The 24,977-nt window shown below is 34.6% G+C and overlaps 1 long non-coding RNA gene across 2 annotated transcripts in view; it reads left to right on the top strand.

Annotated features, from left to right (window-relative positions):
• Nucleotides 1-24,536, top strand: part of LOC310897209 — a 134,385-nt gene extending 109,849 nt beyond the window's left edge. For both annotated transcript variants that reach the window (XR_014582130.1, XR_014582131.1), the window contains 3 exons: nt 17,200-17,330; nt 23,322-23,390; nt 24,351-24,536. This is a non-coding gene — a long non-coding RNA (uncharacterized lncRNA). The remainder of the gene's footprint in view (nt 1-17,199; nt 17,331-23,321; nt 23,391-24,350) is intronic.
• The last annotated feature ends 441 nt before the right edge of the window (nt 24,537-24,977 follow it).

Genomic DNA, 24,977 nt, shown 5'->3' with positions numbered 1-24,977 from the left:
ACACACAGAAAATGAGGAACATGTAGTTGGTAGTCTCCTCTGAAAGACTGAATTTAAGTGATTTACTACAATCAGAGAATTATATATAGTTCCATGCAAGCATTCTGATGTCTAGGTCACCAAGTAACTGCTGTAACTGGAAGGCCCTTTTTTTTTTTTTATACGGTCTTACAAATGTGGAAAATTTAGATCCACTCTGTTGGTCATACCAAGCAATATATAATAACTACTGGCACTTACAAGTTGTCACCCTTTGTGAAATTCAATATGCCGTATGGAAGAGATACACACTTAATGGATTTCACAGATATTGGTTTACAGAGGAAGGCAATCTCTGTGCTAAAGATGAATAAAATCTCTTTGGAGTTAAGGAGAGACCTGTTTAAGGAGGATTCTATGTAAGCTGAATCATTTTCAACTTTGAGTAGATTTTCATGGGAACTTAAATACGTTTCGTAACTTAAATTTATCAATCTAAGCACGTTTTGTTAAAAAAAATCAATACTTTTACATGTTAGTGGAATGATGTATTCCTTTCATGGCCTTATTCTCTGAAACAGCTGTACTGTTAAGTTTTTTTTGGGGAGGAGGGAGTTTTTGGTGTCTTTAATAGATTAATATTTGGATGTATTGCAAATCCCATTCAGATTATTTTTGTTAAACTATAATAAAACCATATAAATTATAAACTAAAAATATCCAGAACCTTAAATTTTGGCAACCCTAAGAACAGAGAACTCCTAACGAGCCCCTGCCTCATTAGAAAGTTGGATGACTTTCAGCTTTAAATTAGGAGAGAGGACTGGTTTTCAGGCCTGATGGCAGGTAGTTTTCAACTTGTTCTTGAATTTATTAAGGACAGCTTGATTACAGCTGTAAGTGGCTGCTTATAAGGTTCTGCTTCTGCTGTTTCTAGTTTATTCCTGTTTATTACTTATGGAGTAGAGAAAGAAACTTCAAAAATAATATCGCCCCACCCTGAAAGTTAAAAGAATGTGCAAGACCGTGCCTAGGGTTGTGGAACAAAGCCATGTGCATATTGATTTGGGGTTTGTTTAGATCTTCTAACACGTCCAAAAGAGTAGTTCTTGAATGAATCAAACCACAGTATGAAAGCTTGTCCTGTATTCATTGTCAGGTTTAGGGGGAAAAGTATTAGTAACAGAGCTATTCTTCATATTTTAATTAATAATGGAAGGTGACAGCTCATCTGACAGATTTTCAAACTACAAATAAAAAATGATGGAGGTTCAGCCACTTAAAATATCTGTGAAAATAACTTGCTGCAAACTCAAAACATCAGTTGGCTCCCAGCTCTGTTTCACCAGTAACATCAGGAACAATGAAGAAGTTTATCATTTTATTTCTCACTTCTACTTTATTCCATTTTATGCACTGCAAACACAAGTACTCTGCGTTTTAGATACATTTTGTCAGAATTCATTAACGTACTAAAGTCTAATATGACTATGCTATTCTAGAACAGAAAATAAAATGTTGCTGTTGAGTTCTGTCTGTTGCCATTTCAATGTCAGACTAGGATCATCTAAGTTGGAGTAAGGTACTGATAACAGTATCATAACATAATTTTCTGGTCTACTAATGGCTTTTTTTATATAGTACCTTAAAGTAGCAGAACAGTGATTTTTATTTAAACATTTTGGTGTAATGTGACATAAACATTTCATAATAATAGCCGCTACCTACTGAACACTAAGTCTGCTGCAATACTCCCTCTCTTTCACAGTTGTTTGTGAAGAATGGTACGTGATTCTGGGAATAATCATGAACTGTTCTTCAGGTCTGGTTTTCAGACATATTGCAAGGGGCTGTAATAAAAATATTGCAAGGGTATTACATGAAACAAATGTTCTTACATGCCAAGGCCTTCACAATTATACATATTTTTAATTTTAATTATTATATATATATTATAATAAAAATAAAAACTAATTTTATAAGATATCTCCTTTATAATATTCTTGAATCAGTTAAGATCTTCATCTTTGCTAAGTTGTTTGATTCTAATTGGATGCAGAACAAAAATCTCCAGCAATCTTGCTGACACTTGTGCTAAATTTCTTTACTGGCTTCGGATGTGCTCTCAGGTATATTTCAGAATATTAATGATGATTTTTACAGCCTTGCATAGTCTGAGATTTGTTTTTTTAAGAGCTCATTGTCATTCTTCTTGCTGTTAATTAGGAAGCTAGAATGTTTGGACTAGCATGCATTTAAATGCTTCTGTATCTTTAATATGTTGATGTTAGAATTACCTATTAGTAATTACCAACCTAGCGTAGCCAGCCCAATATGTATGCCAAACAACAGCAACAACAACAACAAAGGAAGACAAGAAAAAGCAGTAACACTGAAAACATAAACAAACAACCCCCCTCTTTTTGATATATATTTTTGATGGTTTTGATATAGCACCTTTCATTTAGAAGAGCAATGCAAACTGCTGTTTCAAGAGCTGTTATTCTGATATAAGCTCTCTCCGTTTAGAGGCTTTCTTGGTATAGTCACAGTGGCAGCCCATTCCTTACCTAGACAGGCTTTCTTAGCTCTGAAATCTGACAACCTGGGTTCATTGTGTGTTAATAAATGAGTGTAAGTCTATTCAAGCCACAAGATTTACTTATTCTCATCTTGGCAGACAATATTCAGTGGTAAGGACTTTTAAGGAGAGTCTCATGGCTTAAAGATTCACTTGCATTGACAGGCTTTGAGGGATGAACTACAGTTCAGCTTTGTTTGATTTTAATTATTTTTTTCCTATAATCCCACTACTGCTCAGTTATGAAGAGAATGCTGGTAAGAGTAAGTTTGTGTTCATGTATTTATCACCCCTAGCTTCATACATTCTACCAGCTTCAGTTTTCTCTGTATTAGCTATGACAAATGCGTTATCCAAATCAGAAATCTCTATTATCTTTATTATGCAGAAGCAGAAGTGTTCAAGGATTCCTACAATTAGTAAATTCAAACCTTATCAATGGGTACATTTATATCTTTGCACCATGCATATTTAACTTTCTAGAATTTACCCTTCAGCATGTTGCTGAAGCTAAAAGCTATCTATGCAGGATTCGATCAAACACAGACTTTTGCATAGATAGTCTAAACATGCGGAACTATATTGGTACATCTTTTTTAAATCAGAGGTTTGGGGAAAATATTCATTTTCACTCACTTCTAACTACTATGAGTTAGTTAGATACTAGATGTTATTCCATCCCTTCCCAGTGTAAAGTCTCTTGAACCTTCTGTTCTATATCTGCCCTGGACCCATTGTTACTAAGACAATGCACCAGTGAGCCGAAGTGAAAAAGCTGATGCACACTGGCTCCCACATGCTAGCAAAGCTATGCTAGTGAACACACAGCTGCCATCACAGTGAGCATCAAGTCTGCTGGTAGTAGAGGAGGCAGAGGTTTAGTGGAGGGGCTGGAGATTAGTAACAGGACATTCTGAGAATGAAGATGTTGAGGTTATCTGCGACACTGTGAGGGTGGTTAAACTGGATGGACTCAGTGGAAACTCAGGGGAGTGCTCATACAGGAAGGAGAAAGATTGCACAGATGCCATGGTCCATTTCAAAAAGCAGGGGAAATTATTATTAGCTACTACTATTATTTTTATTCTATTCTATTATTAGCTACTACTTTGGAAAAATAACAGAAAAATAACAGAACAAGAGAAAGAGCAAAATGATATCTACTGCCAGGAGCTGGTTTACATGTAACATTTGAGTGACTCAGTGCTTCAATCCTGTGTCCAGACAGAGAGCAGAGAGCATCTTATGTTTAGTGAGGGGTCTAAAGACCTGTGATATCCTTCTCTAGGGATATGCCCCAGTGAAAGTTCTTTCTCCCATTCATTGTTACACTGCTTAGTACAACGTCTGGGTAAGGAGAGTTCAGCCACTAATAGCAAAAGAGGTTGTGACTAATTATTCCACTTCATATTGACTGCAAGCCTGCATTTAATCATTTTCTTTTCACTTAATTCTAATAAAATATTAGAATTATCTAAACCTAAATGTAGTATCACACCATATGAAGTAACCACACTGTCCAGACAGTTCTGATTTCTCAGAAGTGGTCTGTTAGGATGTTGGTATCCTAAGACTTAGGATCTGTTTTTAGAAGAGGAGTGTACTTTTTTTTGAGAGAAAATTCTGTGTAATGCTGACTGGCCTACATTTTTGCATAGAAAACAGGGAAAAGTCTTCTCTAGTAATTTGGCTAAGGGCTATACAAACCTAATTAGAAGTGTTCAGTCCCAAAAGAGCAGAAAACTCTAGCTGGAAACAGCCATTTAAATATTCATTTCTACACCCCTCCCCCCCCCCCAAAAAAAAGGTGTGGGGGGGAGAATAAAATATCTTATTTCGTAAAAACCTTCATGTACAGGGAAAACAAGGTTACCATAAAATTATTAATTAGTGGTTGGTGATTACTCCATCTTATTTGATGATGTCATGAATTCAATGCTTTACTCTAAGACTGAGTTTAACTTTGTGTATTCTATATAATGCAAACAATACCTCCTTGATTTATGAGTCAATAATATTCCTACTTTAATTAGAGTCAGACTGTAGAGTTGTTTGTTTTTTTATTTTCTTTCTGCATAACGGCAAGTTTGATATGTAAAAATGGCTATCTGCACATTGATTAATTTGGCCTTCATTTAAATTGTTTCTTACAGATGCTGAAATAACAATGCCTATATTCCCAGGTTTTCTTTTCCTTTTTTTTTTTTGTGTGTGTGTGTGTGTTGTTGTTGTTGACTGAACTGAGGAATTGCAAAACAAATCACTTTTCTAATCCATTTCTAATTTCCTAACAACATTTTTTTTCTGGTGGATGATATTAAAAAGTAATACTGAAAACTGAGTGTTGTCAGGTAAAATTAAGCAGCAACTGCCTGATATAAGTCTTGTACTAGTTAATAATCATGCACAGTGTAATTCAGCCACTAGAGTTAAAAATGCATCTAGCAAAAATGTATCTAGCAATAATCTTGCTTTTGGTTTAATTGTTGTATGTTCTCAGTATTTAAACTAACTCAGTATCAAACCATTCACAATCAGCAGTTCATTTTTCCCCCTTTCCTTCTTTTCCTTCCAGGGTATTTACTCCTTCTGTAACGACCTCAAAATAAAGGATGTCTCTCCATTTGTCTTCCTTGAAAGATCCCAAAAGAGTTTGAATTCATGTTTTAGCTTAGGAAGTTTGTCTCTAACATCTCAGTTCAAATTTGACCTCAGGCTTCATGCAGCTCTGTAGGAGCGACAGCCTTAGGTAGTAAACAGTTCTTAATGATATTCCCAGTGCTGGTACTTGAAACCATTCCACAGATAGGGGCAACATCCTTAGATAGCAGTAATGCAGGTGCTTTTGTTAAATGTTACATTTTTCCATGTCATGCCATCCAAATATGTAGTAAAAAGAATTTTATTCATTTTCTTCATCATCCTTTTCGTGTTACATGCCACAAACAAGAAGACAGTCAGACCTCAGGATTTTTTCGTGAATGCGTTGTAGTTATTTCTTGCTTGTGTTGATATTTTATACAGTTGAACGTACCAGGTGTACTGAGAAGTAGTTTCCCACAGACTTCTGTTTGCAATCATTTCCCCAGGCCATTTCAGAGGTGTTCCTAAGGAGCAACAGGCTACAAACTCACTGGTAGCCTCAGTAATGCCAGGGTATGGGCACAAATATGAGCACTAGACATTCTGTAGCCGTTTACTATGGTTTTGGATTAGGCCAGCCTGAAAACAGCTAACTTTTGCTAACAGCTCCAAGGATGGACCAGGAGTTCAGACAGGTCAGGTCATCTTTCCAGCTGGCAACTTAAATGCTAGTACCCTCTTTCTGGATTTAAACCAGCCACATGTTGTCCAAAAGTCCAGATACTCTATAGTTTAGCCCTTTTCTCTCAGAAACACAAATACCTGATAGATATTTTTTTGACTCTTTCAGGCATGGCAACTGGCTATTGATTTACTTCCAGTTTGTTAATATCATCAGTACATCATATAATCAAATGCTCTAAAATGGCTCTATTCCGTCAATTATCCTCTCAAAACCTTGTTGTCTACTTTCTGCATTTTCTTACCTATTTGTTTTAAAGAAGGTTGTGTCATCCTGTAACAACCTAGATATGCCTAAACTACTCACTGGGTAGTTCTGCCCAAACCCAAAGGGCAACTACTTGGTCGTACATTATAAATTGCATCGTGGACCAGAACACATCCCCCTCTGCCGTCCTCTCTTTAAACCAGCAAAGGAACTTGGAAAGATCACAGGAAAGAGTTATAACTTAAAGAAAATGGTAGAGAATTAGGACAATTACAGGTGTGTGGGAATGTATTGAAATCATTATCTCCTAATAACTGATCCCAAAAGATTTATACAACTGAAAGACTGCTAGATTCATCTTTTTCTCTCCCTCTGCTCTCAAGGCTGAAATCACAATGTCACTGTTCAGTGTAAAAATATAGGGATGATTAGTGCTACTAGCAACAAGCGTAATGAGAACAAGGTACTGAATACAGCAGAGAGGTTTTTTGAGTGCAGTCCCTTTGATAACCCAGTTATAAAACAGGACTCTGATTACTGTAGCAACTATTTGAAGAAAAAAAGTTCCCCTGCTGAATTTTTCTTTTGCCTTTAAACACCATGTTAACCTTGCATATTCAGCAGAATTCTTTCAAAGCCACAGTCATGCTTTCTGCTTCCAGAAAATAATGTATTGGAGTGTTCTCATGGACTTGGCAATCAATTAGAAGAACCTATTCTCAGGGAGCGTATACATTTATATATGAAAGCTAACAACTTGGTCTTTTGCTGCTCCTTTAGAAGGTTGTTTCTTTGGTTACACTTGACTTCAGATACCAAGACAGGGTGTATTTTCAAGTTTTTCAGCAGATATACTTTTTTAAGTACTTCATTTACTTGTGGTGCCTAAGCAGAATGTCTTTGGAAAAGAGTACATTTTTTAAAAAAGAGAATTTTGGTCAGGAAAGTTTGTCAAGAATCTCATACCGTGGAATTTCAGTGCAATGAAAAACACTTGACTGCAAACATTTGTTGGTTATATTCACAGGCAGTAATGGACAAAAGGGACAGCAAATTCAACCTGCTGTGTTACAAGCACTGTCCTACTAGTGTGAGCCATATTAACTGAATTTGACTCTGTAGTCAATAGCTTTCTTTCCTCCTCTCAAATATATAACTCACTGGGCAACTGAAACTGTAGGAAGCAGAAGGACAAATGGAGAAAGAATCTAATAATTATGCATGATACATTTGGGATGCTTGTTGTCTATGATCATTCAGTTATTCTGAAATTTAGAACTCAGCAGTAGATTTTGTGGTTTTGTAGGAAGAAAAAAAATAGAACTGTGTTGTACTTAAAGGATAAACATATTGACTATGATGTTCAGAAAAATGTAAATACTTATATCTATTTAAAAAACATTGTAATTAAGAGGACAATAAAATGACTGTGATAATGCAGCATTAAAATAGAAAAACATTTCACTAAATAGCAGAACATTATTATTTGCTTTACATAATTAACTTATGAATAACTGAAATTCAGACTTTTCTTGTTCAATTACGTTTAGTAATACGAAATTATGTCTCAGAAGCTTCCAATAAAGTGGTTTATTCACATATTTTCAAAATAATACATTTTCAATGTTCATATGTTTTATTAATTTTGAGTAAATTTTCATGGCAGATAAAAACTCACATTCCTTATGTAAAAATTGCAGTCAGTCTCCTCTTTCAAACACTGTCCTTTCACCAAGAGTAGAGATGTTTCCATTTTTCATGCCTGTTAGTTCAATAGTTTCAAGGCAGTTCTTTCTAAAAGCAATGTGTTTTCCTTAACTGATACATTCAAAATTTCAGATGGTGACTTGGACAATAGCCTCCCATATTTTCTTATTAGGCAAAGCTGTAAGCAGCCAAAGAGAGCTGCTTCATTAGGGAGATAGGAATCTTTAGCTATAACAGAGTTCTCAAGATTGCTGTGCAAAAGTCCTTTATGAAGTTTATATCAATTTCCATTCTAAGTATATTATGCTGTTAATGCTTCTTTCATGCTCTATGAACCCATCCCTCTCAGAGTCAAACATCATGTAAACCAGAGTACAAACCCTTTGGCTGATCTTTGAATTTGTACACTACTCAGCATACTGTGACTTATTGCCAGTTTGGACTTATGGCTCATCCAGGGGTAGCTGACAGTGCATTTGGATAAATCACATGTTGAGGACTATTTAGTTATAAGATTACATTCAAGAATTGAGTTATGTTGTAACATTGTTGGTTTGCCCAAGAAGCAGTCCTTCCGAATGAGTTTTCCCTTTCTCAGAACACTTTTCCTTTTCTATAAATGTTTCTAGTTGCAATACCCACAGCCTACTATCCTTCATAGACTAGATTCAATAACTGACATATGCTTTAACAGATTTTCAGAAATTAGTATTTTCATTCACTTTATATATTTGGTTACTTTTTAGTGAACAAATAAATACAGATAATTTTCAACACCTATACTATGAAACTGGATTTTAAGATTAAATAATTTGTATAATGTAAACAGAATTTCAAATGTTCACATTAAAATATATCCTTATATAGCTGTACCTTTAACAGGGAAATCTTTTCAATTTCTCAGATTATAGAGAGATGTTAAGAAACTTTATTTATTTATTTATTTATTTATTAATATGTCTTCATTTGTCTAACTTCTTTCTTAGGTGCTATTTAACAGTACTGAATTATTTAGGTAGTGAAGGATCCTTTCAGCATTCAGTTTAGAGAATGGATGATTGTCTCAGAAAGAAACAAGGTGTGGGAAAATCATCTATTTGTATAGACCTGCCAATTTATTACAGAAATTAAATGAGACTCACTCAGTAGAAATTGTATGATATTGCTGATCAGTGCAGTAAATGTCACTAAATTAAGGATAGATTATTAGTCAAAGAATTTGAGTTATTAAGTAAAAAGACGAGAATTTGTCTTCTGTAACATCTCTGTGAATGTTAGCTTATTCAGGAAACATCATCTGCATGGTCACTTTTGTTACTAAAAACTGTCAAACACTCTTCTGTAGAAGCCAAAATGATGTAGTTCAAAATGCACTGGAAACCTTGTAGTGTCCCATCAAAAAATGTAGGGGGAGAATCACCTTGGTGATTCAAGATACATTCTTAAAAAATAGTTTTTCCTTGCCTTTTTTTTTCCATCTTGGCTTCATCGGTTGTGAAATGTGGACACTTCTATTTGACTTTTCATATTAATACAAACCCACTTTATAAATATACTTGAAGTACAGGTCTGCCAAAGCAATATATTACTTCAGCTCCCACAGCATGAACTATAAATAGCGTGTAATTTCAGCATATGAAACACAATATTACAGAAAAACTATTAATATTGACCTTAAATCTTTTCATTTGTTCATTGGACCTTAAAGTACGATTTTGCAGTTCTTGTTGCTGTTACTCTAGTGATTTAACTACAGTTCTGAAAATGAATATACTTTTGAGTCACCATCACTATTTCTAGCTTAGAATGGCAGAGTGACATTTTTTCTTGCTAAGCCAAGGTTTGTCTTCAATTCTGTTGAGGTACCAGAGACAATTATAGTGTTATTATAACAATTATAACATTCTCAGCCAGTTTCAAAAATGAATAGTAGCAGAGACATAAAGCAGATGATGCGCTGAGATCATTTGCTCTATTTTAGTGGCATGAGAGCAGGGCAAAGCACCTGATTACAGGGATATCATATAGCATTAGCAATAATTAAGTGACTGAGCTAACTATTTTATGAGCTCAACATGAGCAATTTTTTTCTCATCTTGAAGTCACACTGCTCCATGATAGGAAAACTAAGTTCAGCTGAAATCCCGTCTGTTTTCAGAGCATTATGTACTTCCTCCAGGTTGGTTACTTACTGCTGAGCATGATGAATCGCTTCAAAGTGTTTAGAAATTAGGTGACCTAGGCAATTCTTAAACTTGGAGATAAGCTTCTTTTTTACTGCATCCATGTAACACAGATTTCTATTTAAAGAAAAATGTGTTGTTTTTCTAAGGTGAAACTAAAAATATTTAACTGCCCTTCTTTTTATTAAAATCAGACTACTGCAACATCAGAGCATCTTAAATCACCCAGCTATAATCTAAATCCTCACATCTCTCAAGTGAAAAGAAACAGAAACACTGACAAAGGAAGTACTGTTCCCCTTTCCTTCCTATCCCATTTATTAATGAGGAGATGAAGCAGAGGAAATATGCCTATACCAATAATAGCAATCCAGCTCTGTCTGTATGATGTCTACACAGATGTTAGCCTAGAAGGAGAAGCACAAATATGTTGGTAAATTGTTTGTGGGCAGTTGCACTGGCTGTGCCAGTTCTGTATATATGTACTAGCAAGTCAAGCAGTGCAAGAAACTAGCCACTGTTAGAACAATCCTTAATGGTTTCTGTGTCAGGTCAAATCTTCAAAACAATTCATAGGCACTGAACCAATCTAAAACAGTCAGTTTCATAGAGAGCAAATGGGCTATGGCACTGTTTATTTTACTACTACAGGCATATTTGCAGAAGTCTATTTCATAATATACCATGAGTATCCATGAGAATGGAGTCCCTCATTTTCTGCTTCTTGGAGTACTTCCTTCACTCTAAAACCAGACTGACATCATTTCTTCCTTGTGGCTGCTCTTTTTCAGTGTCTGCCACCAAAAAAAAAAAAAAAAAAAAAAAAAAAAAAAAAAAAAAAGAGAGAGAAATTGAGAGTTTGGATTGAATATCAGCAATCACAGATGCTGCTGTAGTTGCAAATTCTTCCCTGTCAGGTTATGAAAGCTGTCATTTTAGAAATGCTTGGAAGAAGCTCATGTTGTTGAGGAAAGTCAAGAAAATAACCTTGCCAGCAGCAGTATTGTCAGGGCTTGACATCAGTTGTGAAACCAAAAGAGGTCAGGGAGTCAGAACTCAATTCTCTCAGCTATATGAAAGTTCATTTCGACCACTTTGACAGAGTATGGTAGGACTATAGGTTCATCTGCTCTTGAAACCTTTTCAACCTGTGCATTTTCATGCCTCATACACAGAGTCAGGACTCACTGGAAAATGAAGTAGCCCCTACCTTTCTCATGAAGTGGACCACAGAGGTCCACATCATCAAGGGCTAACACACAGGTCACAGGAGCTGTTGAAAGTCACCATTTTTCTTCTTATTCTTGATTACCTGACTCCTGGTTAAAGAAGTTATGAATTCAATCATTTCATCTCTACTTTGAGAGCTTCCACTTGATAATTCTCTATCCATGAAAGCTCCTATGATACTTTCTTTATGGATTCATCATAAATTTTACTTGTGACTATCCTGCTTTGGTGATCACTTTTGATAAAAGTGATTTCAAATGTAAAGGAAAGAAGATGTACATTTTATGACAAAAGAAAAGATTGAAAAGATATTAATAATGCTAAATATTAACATTAATGTAATTAATAAATAATATTATATTTTATATTAATATAAAACAAAATGTTAATATATTAATATAATATATATATTGTATTTATATTATAAAGTAATATTAATGAAGTAATACATTGCAATGTAGATGTGCATAAAGTCAAAGGAATAATAAGTGAAACAGCAAATCCAAAGGCTTTTTGTTTAACCTTTTTAAACTTAAATTAAAGTAAATTGATAAGAACAGATTTAAAACTGATGGCAAGACATCTGTTTTTCACAGTGGAAATCTGTTTAACTTCTAGAACTCATTGCCGTAATATGTTGGTGAGTTCAAGAGCCTAGTAAGCTTTAAAACAACTAACCATTTACATGGATAATGGGAACACCCACTGTTATATTAGATAGAAAATAATGATTTTGTTCAAAATGGGAATAAATCTTCATATTTTTATACAGAAACATATCATTAGCTGACAAGTATTAAAAAACAATTTCCATATGGACCAGTTATTTTGAAAGAAAAGTTCATATAACCAGGAAGGAAGGGATAGAGAGAGAGAGAGAGAGAGAGAGAGAGAGAGAAAGAAGATAATGCAGATCTATCTATCTATCTGTGCAGATATCTACACTGAGATTGGGTGAACCTACCTATTCTCTTTGTAGTCTGTCTGATGTTTATTGTCCACACTACTAAGAGACTATTACTTATCCCAGAACTAGTTTTGTTTTATTAAGATATCTTCAATCTCCACCACTCTTCCTTCATATTTTTCTCTATGTGAGAAAGCTGAAATGTATAAAATTATTTTAATGAAATTTTAGTGCCTTTTCTTGTGTGTATAGGTCATGGATCAGCAGGTATATCTTTGTCAGTCAGCTCAGTTGATACAATTTTTAGAGATGATATTCTGCCTACCTATAGTCTCACCAGTCACCTGTAGTCAGTATCCACCAGCACAAAATTATTTCTTAAGTCCTTAATTTTCTGTACTAACTTCAGAAGGTCACAGTACAAGCTCAGGACAAGTTTAATCACTGAACATAATAATTACCTTTACAAACTCAGAGCTCAGTAATGAATAACATCGTATAGTTGCTAAAAATTGTGTACTAAAAGCAATCTCTTCCACCTGTTCTGAAAATGCTCAATAATTTCTTTAAGTGTGTATGTATTTTTGCATCTTTTTTTTTTTTTCCTAATTCCTTTTTGCCTCTCTTTCCCTTCAATCAGTAAGTAAGGATTCACGATAAAGGATATTAATTAAACTCTCCATAGGAACATAAACTTGAAAAAAAAAAAAAAAGCAAGCTTGCTTTTCTGGCATCTCTCTGTGAACCTTCTCAGGTTTGACATTCACATTTAATCATAGCCTTCAAACAAATTAAATTCTATTGTGTTGCTTCTTATTGTGTTTATTATTATTATTATTATTTTTAAAATATCAGGCAAGGCATATTCTATATTGTTTGCCCCAACATATTTTTAGACAATTATATTGAACTTCAAAAGTATGAGAAATATATGTCCATCTCCTTATTATGTTGTTCTTCAAGAAGCAGTTCAATTTTCTTTAAAATTGAACAAACTCAGTTCATTACCATTTTGATGAAATTAGGAGGGGAGGTCTAAGAACCTGATTGTATTCTGATGGAAAATAAACAGCAAAGAAGCAGAAAACTGTTATAAAGAGAAATAGGAGATTTAGAACTCAAAAGTGGCACTAGAAATGATCTCCACTTCATTGTCTGTGATGTAACAAACATATTTTCAATAAACTATTCTATAATTGGATTTTAGACCTGGAGTCAGGATAATTTCTGTGTTTAGAAAGAAAGAGATAAAAAGACTACAGACTGAGAGATAAATAGGGAGGGAAGGAACGAAGGAAGGAGAGAAAGAGAGAGAGAGAAAGAGAGAGAAGGAGAAAGAGAGAAAGAAAAAGAAAAAGAAAGAAAGAAAAGAAAGAAAGAAAGAAAACGAAAATTAAGTATCTCACATTTCAGATACATTGCTCAAAGAACATTTGTTTAAATCAAAAATATTTCAAAAAGTCTCCAGTAGTGCATACATGCAGAGTTTAAATAATATTTTCAGGAAATCATGTTCTGAGAAATGCTTAAATTCACTTCTATTTAAAGATAACCAACAATATGCATGTGTTTTTTTTGTTTGTTTGTCTGATTGATTTTAAAGGTGTTTTGGTGTGTTTTTTTTGTTTGTTTGTCTGATTGATTTTAAAGGTGTTTTGGTTTGATGGGTGAACTAAGAAGTGAAGTAAAATATTATGGGTCAGCTTGAACTTTTTTTTTTCAACATGAAGAAAGTTGTAGGTACACATGACCACTTCAAAAATTAGAAACTCATTATTTCTTTTGACACAATGATAATCTTCAGCCCATTGACTAAGATATTCTTCAGAGATGTTCAGAGGCAATCAATACTTTTCTTACCTTTTACAAACCACATCTCATATACTCAAGAATCTAGCCTGAGTTGGTTTATTCTGACATATCCAACTACTTTTCTTTTCTCTAGTTCAACATGAATTCAGTAATGACTTCAGGCAACCCAAATATACATTTGTTTTAGAAAACAGTCATTGTAAAACATTCACCAAGACACAATGCTGGGCCCTCGGGGTTCAAACAGAGCTGAAGATGATGCAAGAAATGCAGGCAACATTAATAACAAAATTTCTGTTGATAAATTAGAAAAACATTCAAACATATACGGATAGTTACTATATATATCTATTCTAAACGATCTGACTGGCTTGAAATAATTTAGTCCTAACTTCATTCTTATTAAAGGACACAGAAAAATTATAATCAACTCTTTTCAAAGTGCTAATTTTGAAATCCCATTTTTAAAATGTAACTCAACTTATATGCAAGCATCCTAGCTGACATCTTAGTTGCTAAGCATGGCACTGGCCAGAGTAGAGCCACTTGAATAGCTGGCTGCATATTCAGAACTTTATTTTTTCTCCTGCACTGAACCATGTTGTTTGGACTCTTATATGAAAACTCACAGAGAACACTGAGAGACTGGGTAGTCAGAGACTGTTCTATTTCTTTCCCTTTAGCAGAGGACTTGTTTAGAAATATTTGTTCAAAAGTTTCCCATTTCACTTTTCTTTCTTTGATCTTTTAATCAAAGACCTCCAATTTTCATATTCAAAGAAAAATGTTATGATTTGAGATTTAAATACTGATATTGAGACATTAAAACTTCTGCAGTAATTGTAAACATCACTAACAAAAGACATTGGACATAGCTGACTAAGATTCCCCCAGAAAACATAATTTTCAAGGTTTTGATTGGTTCAAAATTAATATCTTCAAAATAATATTAATAGCAAAATAAGAAAAACATTGGTCCCTCTTTTAGGATACCAGAGGTGAAAACCACAGAATTAAATAAAAAGAAATACAAATAGCTTCTGAAGTTGCGTAAGGAAATGTTATAAATAGGGAATTATGATAAAAAGCTAACAAATTTAGGAGGAATTAATTATTCTTTTTAATCATATTCAACCTCAATAACATAAATTTAATAGGCTTATACCTTTCTGCCAATTTCAGAAAAGATTGCTACTGATCGATATCATCTATTTTCAAGAGAGTAAGGCAAAGGATAGATGTTAGTGACTGAAGAGACACTTTATTTATTTTTTTTTCCCAAAAATGTCTGAAAAGTGGCATAATGCTGTCTGAAACACAGATGTCATATACCAAATAATCATCAGTTTTATTCATCCCTCCTAAAGCCTTTACTTGCAATTATTTATTGTTTATTTTCTTACTCAGCACTGCAAGAATTCAGATAAGTTACACCTCTTTGGAACAGAGTATTTTCTTGACATAGGGCAGTTGAGACTTCCTATAGAATTCACCATAGGGAAGAAATTCCCAGTACTACATGAGATACAGAGGACCCTGGATGTAGAAATACATCATAGCACAGTATATTCTCATCTGTAAGACACTTTTTGTCTTAAAACTGGGCAACAGTTTAAGACCCTGAATGTCCTGTTTTGATTCCTGTTTTTCATAAGTGATCTCATACACATTTTGGTTCTGCTGCTTCAGTTCTCCAGCTGTCTATTTACATGGACATTCCCTCCGTTCATTTTATTCATTTATTTGTTTGCTTGTTTGTTTTTTATTTATTTGTCAGGTCGTGCTTTGAAAGCTTTCCAGTCTAAATAGAGAAATAGTTTTACAAGCTTCATTTGCTACTCTCCAGCCACTTCTCATGGCTTTCAGCTTACAGTTTTCTTTTTTATTACTATTATTTTTTTGTCATCCAATATTTCATTTTGTTTCTCTTCCCAGCACAAAATTGCACCATTACTCATTATTAGTTCATTGAATTCACATCTATACCTGTAAATAAAAGAGGGCAGGGAGTGTTCCTTGGCAGAGAGATGACTGTTCCACACTGTTAAAATCTTTTACCTGTAGAATATGGTGGCCATACTTTTTCCTTTATTAGTTCCTTTATCAAAAATACACCGTGATTGCTAGAGTTGATAGAAAGGTTGAGACAGAAGTTATGGCTGCATAAGGACAGGAGTCTGCCACCACAGGGAAATAGATGATGCTGCCAGCTCTGCTAATTCAGTGATCCCAGTTAAGGAAAGAAACTACAGACTAAAACAAAACTTTAAAATGCCTTAAAATAGGATTTTTTTTTATTATTATTATTTTTGTGTTTGTGTGTCCAGGATCAGGATTCACTTGGTGATTATATATAATGCATTGATTCTCAGCATTTTAGTGCACATACAGAATTTTGTGCTGCCTACACACAGTAAAAACAGGTAGATGCAAGCACACATGCTGCACATAGGGCTGGCCAACCAGAAACCAGCTAAGATTCAAGACAAGCTAGTGGGCATTTCATTGATTTCATGCACATATACCCTGTTTTTTCAAGACTGTGTTAATCTGATATGACAACGCTAATGTTGATATAGGTTTCCTGAACTGGAGCTAGTTCACATCCTGACTACCTGAAGGTGAGAGGACCTCAGTTCTGCATGCAGTTGCTGATAAGCAGTTAGCCTCCGGAGGCCCCCCAGCCAGTAGCTGTTTCCAAGAGATCTGTATTAGTGGCAGGGGCACAAAAAAAAAAAAAGCTTGGAAACAATCAGTGCCTTGCATTAAAAATCTACGACATTCTGATACTTAATAGTAGCAGGCACACATATTCTGCTGAAATGCTAAATACAAAGCCATGGTTGAACTAACTCCCATTTGGGGGAACATTGCCTGTTTGAGTGAATCTGGTTGCATGCTTTACTCACACAGGCATGTACTGGATGTCCAAAGCTCTTCTGGTGGTAGATACCTATTCCTTCTACCTCTCCTTTTCAAAAAAGGACAGTTTTGGTCCTGTTTGTCTGTACAGCATTGTGGTTCAATTACTGTAAAATAGTGGTTCAGCAAAGAATTCACAGTTTAGAGGTGTGCAGAGAAAAGAAAAGAAAAACAAATAAATAAAAATAATTTGATTCTAAAAACTAAGGACAGAGATTTACACTTTTTTTTTTCTGTTAAAATGTGTAATGACAAGCAGATTTTGTGACTCATAAAGGACAGTGACATGGTAAAAACAATGGCATGATCATTTAATTTTTTTTGTTGTTGTTATTTTTTTTTTCAGAAATACTTGGAGGAGGAAGGAGCACCAGAATATACAAAAGGTCTGATAGAGAATCTTTTGTTGTAAAGACTGAAGAGGCTTAAGTTGTGCAAAAGTGCTTCTCTTTTTTGTGTCATTGAAGTTCATTATAGGTAAGGTGGTACATGTGCTACATGGAACAAAGACAGCAATGCTTCTTTTATTGTATGAGACAAATTTGAATGAAGCCAAACAAAAATGCATGGATGAGTAAATATGCAAAAATGCCGTATGGCTTATTTTGAAAACACTTGCATACAATAACTCTGGAACTATCTTTTTTAAAAATATCTAACCATCTGCATTGACTTTAGTTCTTGATAAACACAATTTTAAACCTTTATACATTATATATCTTTAAAACTTTAGAGTAGTCAAAATATGTGCCTTTATCACCATCTTCCACAATATTCTCATATCCATCTAGTCTGAATAAATGGAAAACCAGATACATGAATTTCTGGTTGGATGTTTGGGCTTAGAGAGTAGTGGGTAATGGATCATAATATGCTTAGAGGTTGATAGCTAGCAGGGTACCACAGGGGTCAATCGTACAACTGTCCTTACCAATGCCCCAGAGCAGGTGGAGTGCTGCATCATCAACTTTGCAGATGACATCAGATTGGAGAGATGATTTGTTACTTCAGAGAACAGGCTGACATCCTGAGGGACCTAGAAAGGCTGGAAAAATGGTTTTATAGGAACCTTATGAAATTCATCAAGCTAAAATATGAAGTCCTTCACCTGAGAAGAAACGATCCTTTGCAACAACACAGGCTGGGTACCGACTGGATGGGGAGCAACTCTGTTGAAAACCTGGGGAAGGCTGCACAGGTGCTCTTAGAGTACCTTGAAAGGAATGATATGCATCAGCATCATGAGCTGTATGAACAGAAGTAGAGTCAGGAGGCCAAGGGAGGACATTATCCCCCTACTCAGCACTGAATATTATTTCCAGTTTTGTTTTCCCCAGAAGACATTGATAAACTGGAGAAAGTTCAGCACAGGGCCACAAGGTTAGTCAGGGTCCAATGCATAACATATTAGAGCAGACTGATGGACTGGGGTTTGTTCATCCAAAGAGATGGTTTCTGAGGGATCTAATAGCTGCCTGACAGTACTTTCAGGAAGGTGATCAAGGAGATGAAGCTAGGCTGTTCATAGTGGTACATTGAGGGAGCAGAGGCAAAGGACATGCACTGAAATAATATATATCCATACTGGATATGAGTTAAAATCTTTCTCTCCAGTGAGGACAGTCAAGCAGTGAACTGCTTGCCTACTTGTCACGTTGCTAAGAGAGATTGTACAGTTCCCCTTTTTGGAAGTTTTCAAGATCAATTGGAAAAAGTCCGAAGCATTCTGGTCTGACCAGAATGTTCACTGAATTCACAGCTATACCTGTAAATAAAAGAGGTAAATAAAACACTGCTACAGTTTACAGCTATTACCTGTAAATAAAACACTGAGCAAGTTTTGAGCAAAAGGTTGAACTAGAGATCTCCTGAGGTCCCTTCCAACCAGAATGATGTCAAGGTCATATACACCTGCCTGTGTTTTAAAATGTTGGTCTTAAAAATCTAGATCTGCTCTCCAATCATCGGCTTACATGCAAATGCTCAACCACTTGTGTTTCGTCATTTTTATTTCTTCTTTCTTTCTTTTTTCCTTCTTTTTTATTCTTGTATATTAAGTTCCAAGAGGGGAGCCTTAGCTGATTGTATAAATGAGGACATGGCAACTGCAACCACTGTTTTATAACACTTTCATATCGTGAATCTAAATTCAGCACCCTCCCCCCACCCCCCCAAATTTTAATCCAAACATAGAAACTAGTGGTATAGTACTGGATTTTCATATTAAATAGAACATTCTTTCTTATTAATCCTACAATTGTTTCCAGTCCACAAACCTAAATATATATATATATATATAAAATATATATATATATGGATTAAATATCCAGTTATAACGTTCAAAATGATGTCAGTGTGAGAAAGTTCTCAAGGATATCTCATGTTGTCTTAGCTATATTTCATTATATTAGGTAGAAAGACTGCGTGATTTGGGAACTTCAGTGACAGGTGGACAGCATAAGTGGATATGTCACGTTTTTCCACGAGACCGTACTGACAATTTTTTTTACTTGAGACAGCATGTGAGTGCGAAGAACACTCTCATGCAACTTTTCTGATCTTTAGAAAGCATTCCAAAAGAAATTCACCATTTGAATATGATTCATTGTAATCAGCTAAGTTTGGAAGAGTCACTTGATTCATAAAGTATATGACTGTTAAGAGAAATTTATAAAAAGAGATTCCCTTAAGACTGAAGAAAGCAACTGCTTGTCTACTTAAGGCAATACAATTTCCTGCCACTCTGTATTCTTACTGTGAACTCCAAGTCAACAATATTTACTCAAGCTGCATGACATACATTGTAAGTTATGGTTTAAGTGATCTAGCAATGTGTTTATATCCTGTTTTGTCCAGCTTAGTAGACAAAAGAACATTTAGCAATTATTCCTATTTAGTGATTAGTAGCTGATGGATGATGATGGTATTTTAGTAAATTGCTTCTCTACAGGTAAGTGATGTTGTTAGCTTTCTTGTTACTGTTCCTTGGAAGTATATGGCTTCTTTACATTAGAAATGTGTACCATGTTAACTGTTCTGGAAAAGATTACATCGTTTCTCCAGTGTGGGTATGGATGAACTTATATTTATAAATGATGATTAATTCAGGCATAGTTATTTCCATAAAGGATATGCTATTAATAAATAGCTTTTGTATCAGTGAACTTGTATCCATGCTACTGATGCATCTGGCTGCGCTTGTTAATGTTGTGATCTGGGATCTTAGGATCATAAGATAATTTGTATTGGAAGGGACCTCAGGTGATCTCTGGCCCAACCTCCTGACCAAAAAAAGGGCCGACTATAAGTCAGACTAGGTTGCTTAAGCTTTAGTCTTGTTAGATCTTGAAAGTTTCCAAGGAAGTAGAATGCACCTCTCTGGGCAATATATTCCACTACCTCGTTGTTTTATCAGGTACTTTTTAAGCATGCTCCCCTTCCTTTCCTTCCTCTCTGTGAAATACCTGCTTGTCATCTCTTTTCATAGTATACATTCAACCCTTCCTCTGCTTTCTTCTACAATTCTTATCAATAACTGTCTCCAGATAATCTGTCACTGCTACATCCTCATCAGTGTTTCTTTGTATGCAATGATACCAACACAGTTATGCTTCTTTTATCCATGAGACATATCACATATATAGACTTTCCAATTATTGCATTCATTTAAAAATCTATCAATTCTGTGAAAATTTAAAGACAGCATTGGGAACACTTCTCAACACTGACTTTTTTTTACTTCCTCCTTTTCTGCACATATTATTCAGTGGCCAAATTTTGTCAAGCGTATTACCTGAAATAGCACTGCAAATTTTCTCTAACCATACATGGGCTGCAAGTTCATTCCTATTTTTAACAGTTTGAGTAACGGAATGATTTGACCAGCTCCACTTCACAGCTATAGCCAGGTCAGTGTCCTCTGATACTAAAGAACAAGTTTCCTCCATTAACCTGAACATCTAACTTTTTAGTGGCACCCCGACCCATCAAACTGCAGTTTGAGTCTGCTCATCTTCTTCATCTGAGTACATAATAATAATCAGATGATTCTGTCTACAGTGTCCTTTTTGTTTGTTTGTTTGTTTGTTGTTTTGTTTTGTGTTTTTTTATTTTTCTGATATTTTTACTGCTGTCTTTCTCATCTTTGTGAATATCTTTCATGTGAAATAGCAGGAAAAACACTAGTTAATTGAGAAAGACTTTGTCTGAGTTTCACTGCAGAGGATACATATTTCTAAAACATGAAAAACTGTTCAAAATGGTAAAGAATTAAATTTAACACTACCAGAGCCCAAGCACTGTGATTGTCATGTATTGATACATGGGAATCATGGGCAGGAATACATGGGCACATTTCTGGAGTTATTACAAGCTAGTAATTAATTTTCAACAGATATTTTGAAAGCAGCCACCCTGTTTTAGACAGTAAGAGCATCTACTATTATGGACATGACTGAAACTTGCCTGCTGGCTGCAGACCCAAAGTGACACAGAAACTGCTCGATACATTAATATCCCTGTCACTGCAGAAGATGCCACCTCAGGGAATTAAAAGGGAGGGTATTACATATTTCTCTCATTTTGTTATAGTAACAAGGGTCCACAAAAAAATATTTTCCTAATTGGTGATGTTTCCTTGTGTTCCTTCAGCTGTGATGCATATGCTCTTGACATGAATGTGGGCTGTGTGCATGCAGCGAGTGTAGCCTCGTATTTTGATTCTTATTTCAATTCTTTGTTAAATTCCTTTTGCTTCTTTGTTCAATATGTAATACTCTTCAGAAGATTGTCTGTGTTTAAAATCCCTAATCTATTAAACAGATAAATAACTGCAAAATTCATTTTCAAATTTTTGAGTAATGCAGATAGCTCTGTGCCAGTATTATTAGGGTTTTCATTTGTTTCCAAAGATGTTTCTTTTGTTTCTTTTTTTTCTCTTAATGCAAAAATCTACTATTTTTTTCTTTTGTATTTATTTACTTATTTATTTATTTTTGTGGCTTCTGAAGCAATATGAGTTCTACAATATAGAGTTAAGTTTAAAATGATCTGTAAATTCTTAGTGCACACCTAGTCATTTTACTTCCCAAACTGGATAAAATTTCATTAATACTGTGTGATAAAATAGAATAAAACAGGATTGCTGTATGTATAATTTTATGCTATATCTATGTATGCCTTTATGGATATTGTATGTGTGTGTGCATGTACACACATATCTATGTACAGATATGTATGTACAATGCATGAAAAAAGATCAGATTTCCTCCTTGGCACCACCGAAGATTTTTTAACGGCCTGAAGACCTAGCATCTGTGGAAGGATCCTGTTTAGAAAACATGAATAAGCCCAAGTCTGGAAGGGCTGGAGTAGAAAAAAAGCACTCCTAATTATGTTGACACTCAGAAGGTTACCCCCATGTAAAACAGCAGGGAGCATGACTCAAATTCACATTTCAAGGTGATTTCTATTTTATGTTTCTAGTGTGCCAGGTAATATTTCAGGTCCAACTAGTTTAATCAGGTCTTTCATAAGAATTGTCAACACATTATGCCATCCTAGATATATTTTATATTAAGGAGTAACATGTTTTTCTCATTTTAATGTGGCACGTAGACACTCTTTTCCTGCACTCATGAGTGAGCAACTCCAATTACATTCAACAGAAGTTTCTTTTCTCCAGAAAGTGGAAAACAGAGTTCTCTGTATCTGCTTCAGCTCTTATAACAAAGTTCTACAGAAAGATTTTCAGAAAACAGATAAATGAATGAACAATATCAAAATTTTGTTAATTATCAGTTAATTCCTTTCCTCTCATTGACTTTCTTATGAGAATGACAAATTTTTGAACAGGCATGAGCATGTGTTGTAAAAGTCATTTCTTTGGCTGATGGTATGTGTGCATTGGCACAGGCAATGAATAAATAAATATTTTTAAAAGGATGATGCTTTTGAAGGAAAAAAAAAAGTTAATTGTAATTTCAAACATCTTTCAGTCAAATTATTTCTGCAATACACAGCTTGAACACAGCAGTGCAGCTTTTGGCTTCATATAACATTTTGTTTACAGGTCACATGTTTTTCCCAAGACAATTAAAATACCATGTACAGGGAAATTAAAACAGTTTGTAAAAAAGTCTTTTCTGTCAAAAGTTCTCTTATCTTTACCATAATCATTACATTATACTGTTATTAAAAATAAATAAAAAAAAATCAGGTGTTTGAGACTTAAAAAATATATTTTGTTTTGTTTCAATTTGTTTTCCAGCATAAATATGGTGCTTACTATAAGCTTGCATAAAGAGAATTCTGTAGAGAGATTAAAATTTGCTTGTGTTTCTTTTGTTCACACATCTGTAAAATAAGTCTCTCAAGTATATGTTTCTATTCAGTTTTTCTGCTGTCTTTACAAATATATTTGGTTCAGTGGTTTACTGTTGCAAATATAAGTCATGCTCTTTGTTTTAGTTGTATGCACTCGTGACTAATTGAACATGGTATTTCATCTAAGGCTTGAAACCTTGACTGAACACCCAGGTAATATTTTTGTTTGTTTGTTTATTTCAATCTACCAACTGTTGAAATGCATAATCTTTTGAATAACTTTGTATCTAACTCAGTCAAATGACTATCTGAGTGAGGAAAGCAAACAGAAAAGGCTGGTAAATATACAAGTGTAAATTGATTATTTTGATCTTGTGATGATCCAAAAAATATTCCTCAAACCTAGTATTCATTAGTTCGACATCTGCTGAGAAAGTAAACATTGCTGGTCTCGTGATGCTGTGGGGAAGTAGAATGCCGTAGGTTGTTCTGTATGCTAGCAGCAATGTTAGGTATTTGATGGTAGAAATCTAAATCACAACCATAAACTAAGTCCAAAGCATAGCATGGACTTAACCTTATCTACAATGTATCTTCCTGTAGCTGAAAAGTAAAAGTCAGAAATTAGCGTGTTTTTTTTGTTTGTTTGTTTTGTTTTGTTTTGTTTTTAAATAATAAATTTGTATTTGTTGTTCAATGATATAATCAAAATACATTTTTCTTCTTCAAGACCCCTGGCTCACTGAGTGTGTGCATAGTGATGTTTATTTAAGAACAACAGTTCAAAATTTCTTTTAATTGTTATCTGTGTGTTTTCATGTTTTATTATTACATACTAATCAAGCCTTCTTCTGAAGATAACATGCATGTTCGTGGCTTTAAAATACTTTTCTAATTTTCAAGACTGTTTATCACCTCAAAATCTCATCAGAAATCATTTGAACTATTCATGTCTGCCATCTTTAAATGGCCTTTAAATGCCAGTTAATTATTCATAACTTTTGGTGCTGATTTGGATATTTAATTTATGTGTCTTAGTATGAATTCCACACTTAATGAGGTGTACTTCAATAGGAATGTTAGACTTTTTGTTATTTTGTTTGTTGGCCTTAGTTGATTGTCTGTAAGAAAGAAAAAAAAATGTTGACAGTTTTGTTTTTTTCTTTTTTTCAGATTTTTTTTTCTCAGATACAAGGTAATCACCATGAAGACGCAGAAATCCGTTCATTCCTAAGACAGCACTTCAGATATATTGATGTCCCTTAAAAATAAAATAAACTGTTAATACATCAAGATACAGATAGTAGCATCATTTTCAATAACAAAACATAAAAAAAATCAGGACGGCTAAAGCCCAGTATGAGCTCAACCCGGACCCTATGGTTAAGGATTTAAAAAAAAAAAAATTATAAATACATTAACAACAAGAGGAAGGCCAGGGAGAATTTCCATCCTTTACTGGATGCAGGGGGGAACATGACTACTGAGGAAAAGGCTGAGGTTCTTAATGCCTTCTTTACATCTGTATTTACTAGCCAGACCATTTATCTTTGGAGTACTCAGCCTCCCAACCTGGAGGTCGGCCTCTTCTCGCAGATAACTAGCGATAGGACTAGAGGGAATGGCCTCAAGTTGCTACAGGGGAGATTTAGGTTGGAAATTAGGAGACATTTCTTCTCAGAAAGAGTAGTCAGGCATTGAAATGGGTTTCCCAGGGAGGTGGTGGAGTCACCGTCCCTGGGGGTGTTTAAGGAAAAGTTGGATGTGGTACTTAGGGACATGCTTTAGTGGGTGATATTG

Source organism: Anser anser (assembly GCF_964211835.1).
Source record: "Anser anser genome assembly, chromosome: 3".
In the NCBI taxonomy this organism is placed as follows: Eukaryota; Metazoa; Chordata; class Aves; order Anseriformes; family Anatidae; genus Anser; species Anser anser.
Note: the sequence above shows the minus strand (reverse complement) of the source record. Positions and strands in the feature narration are given on the sequence as shown.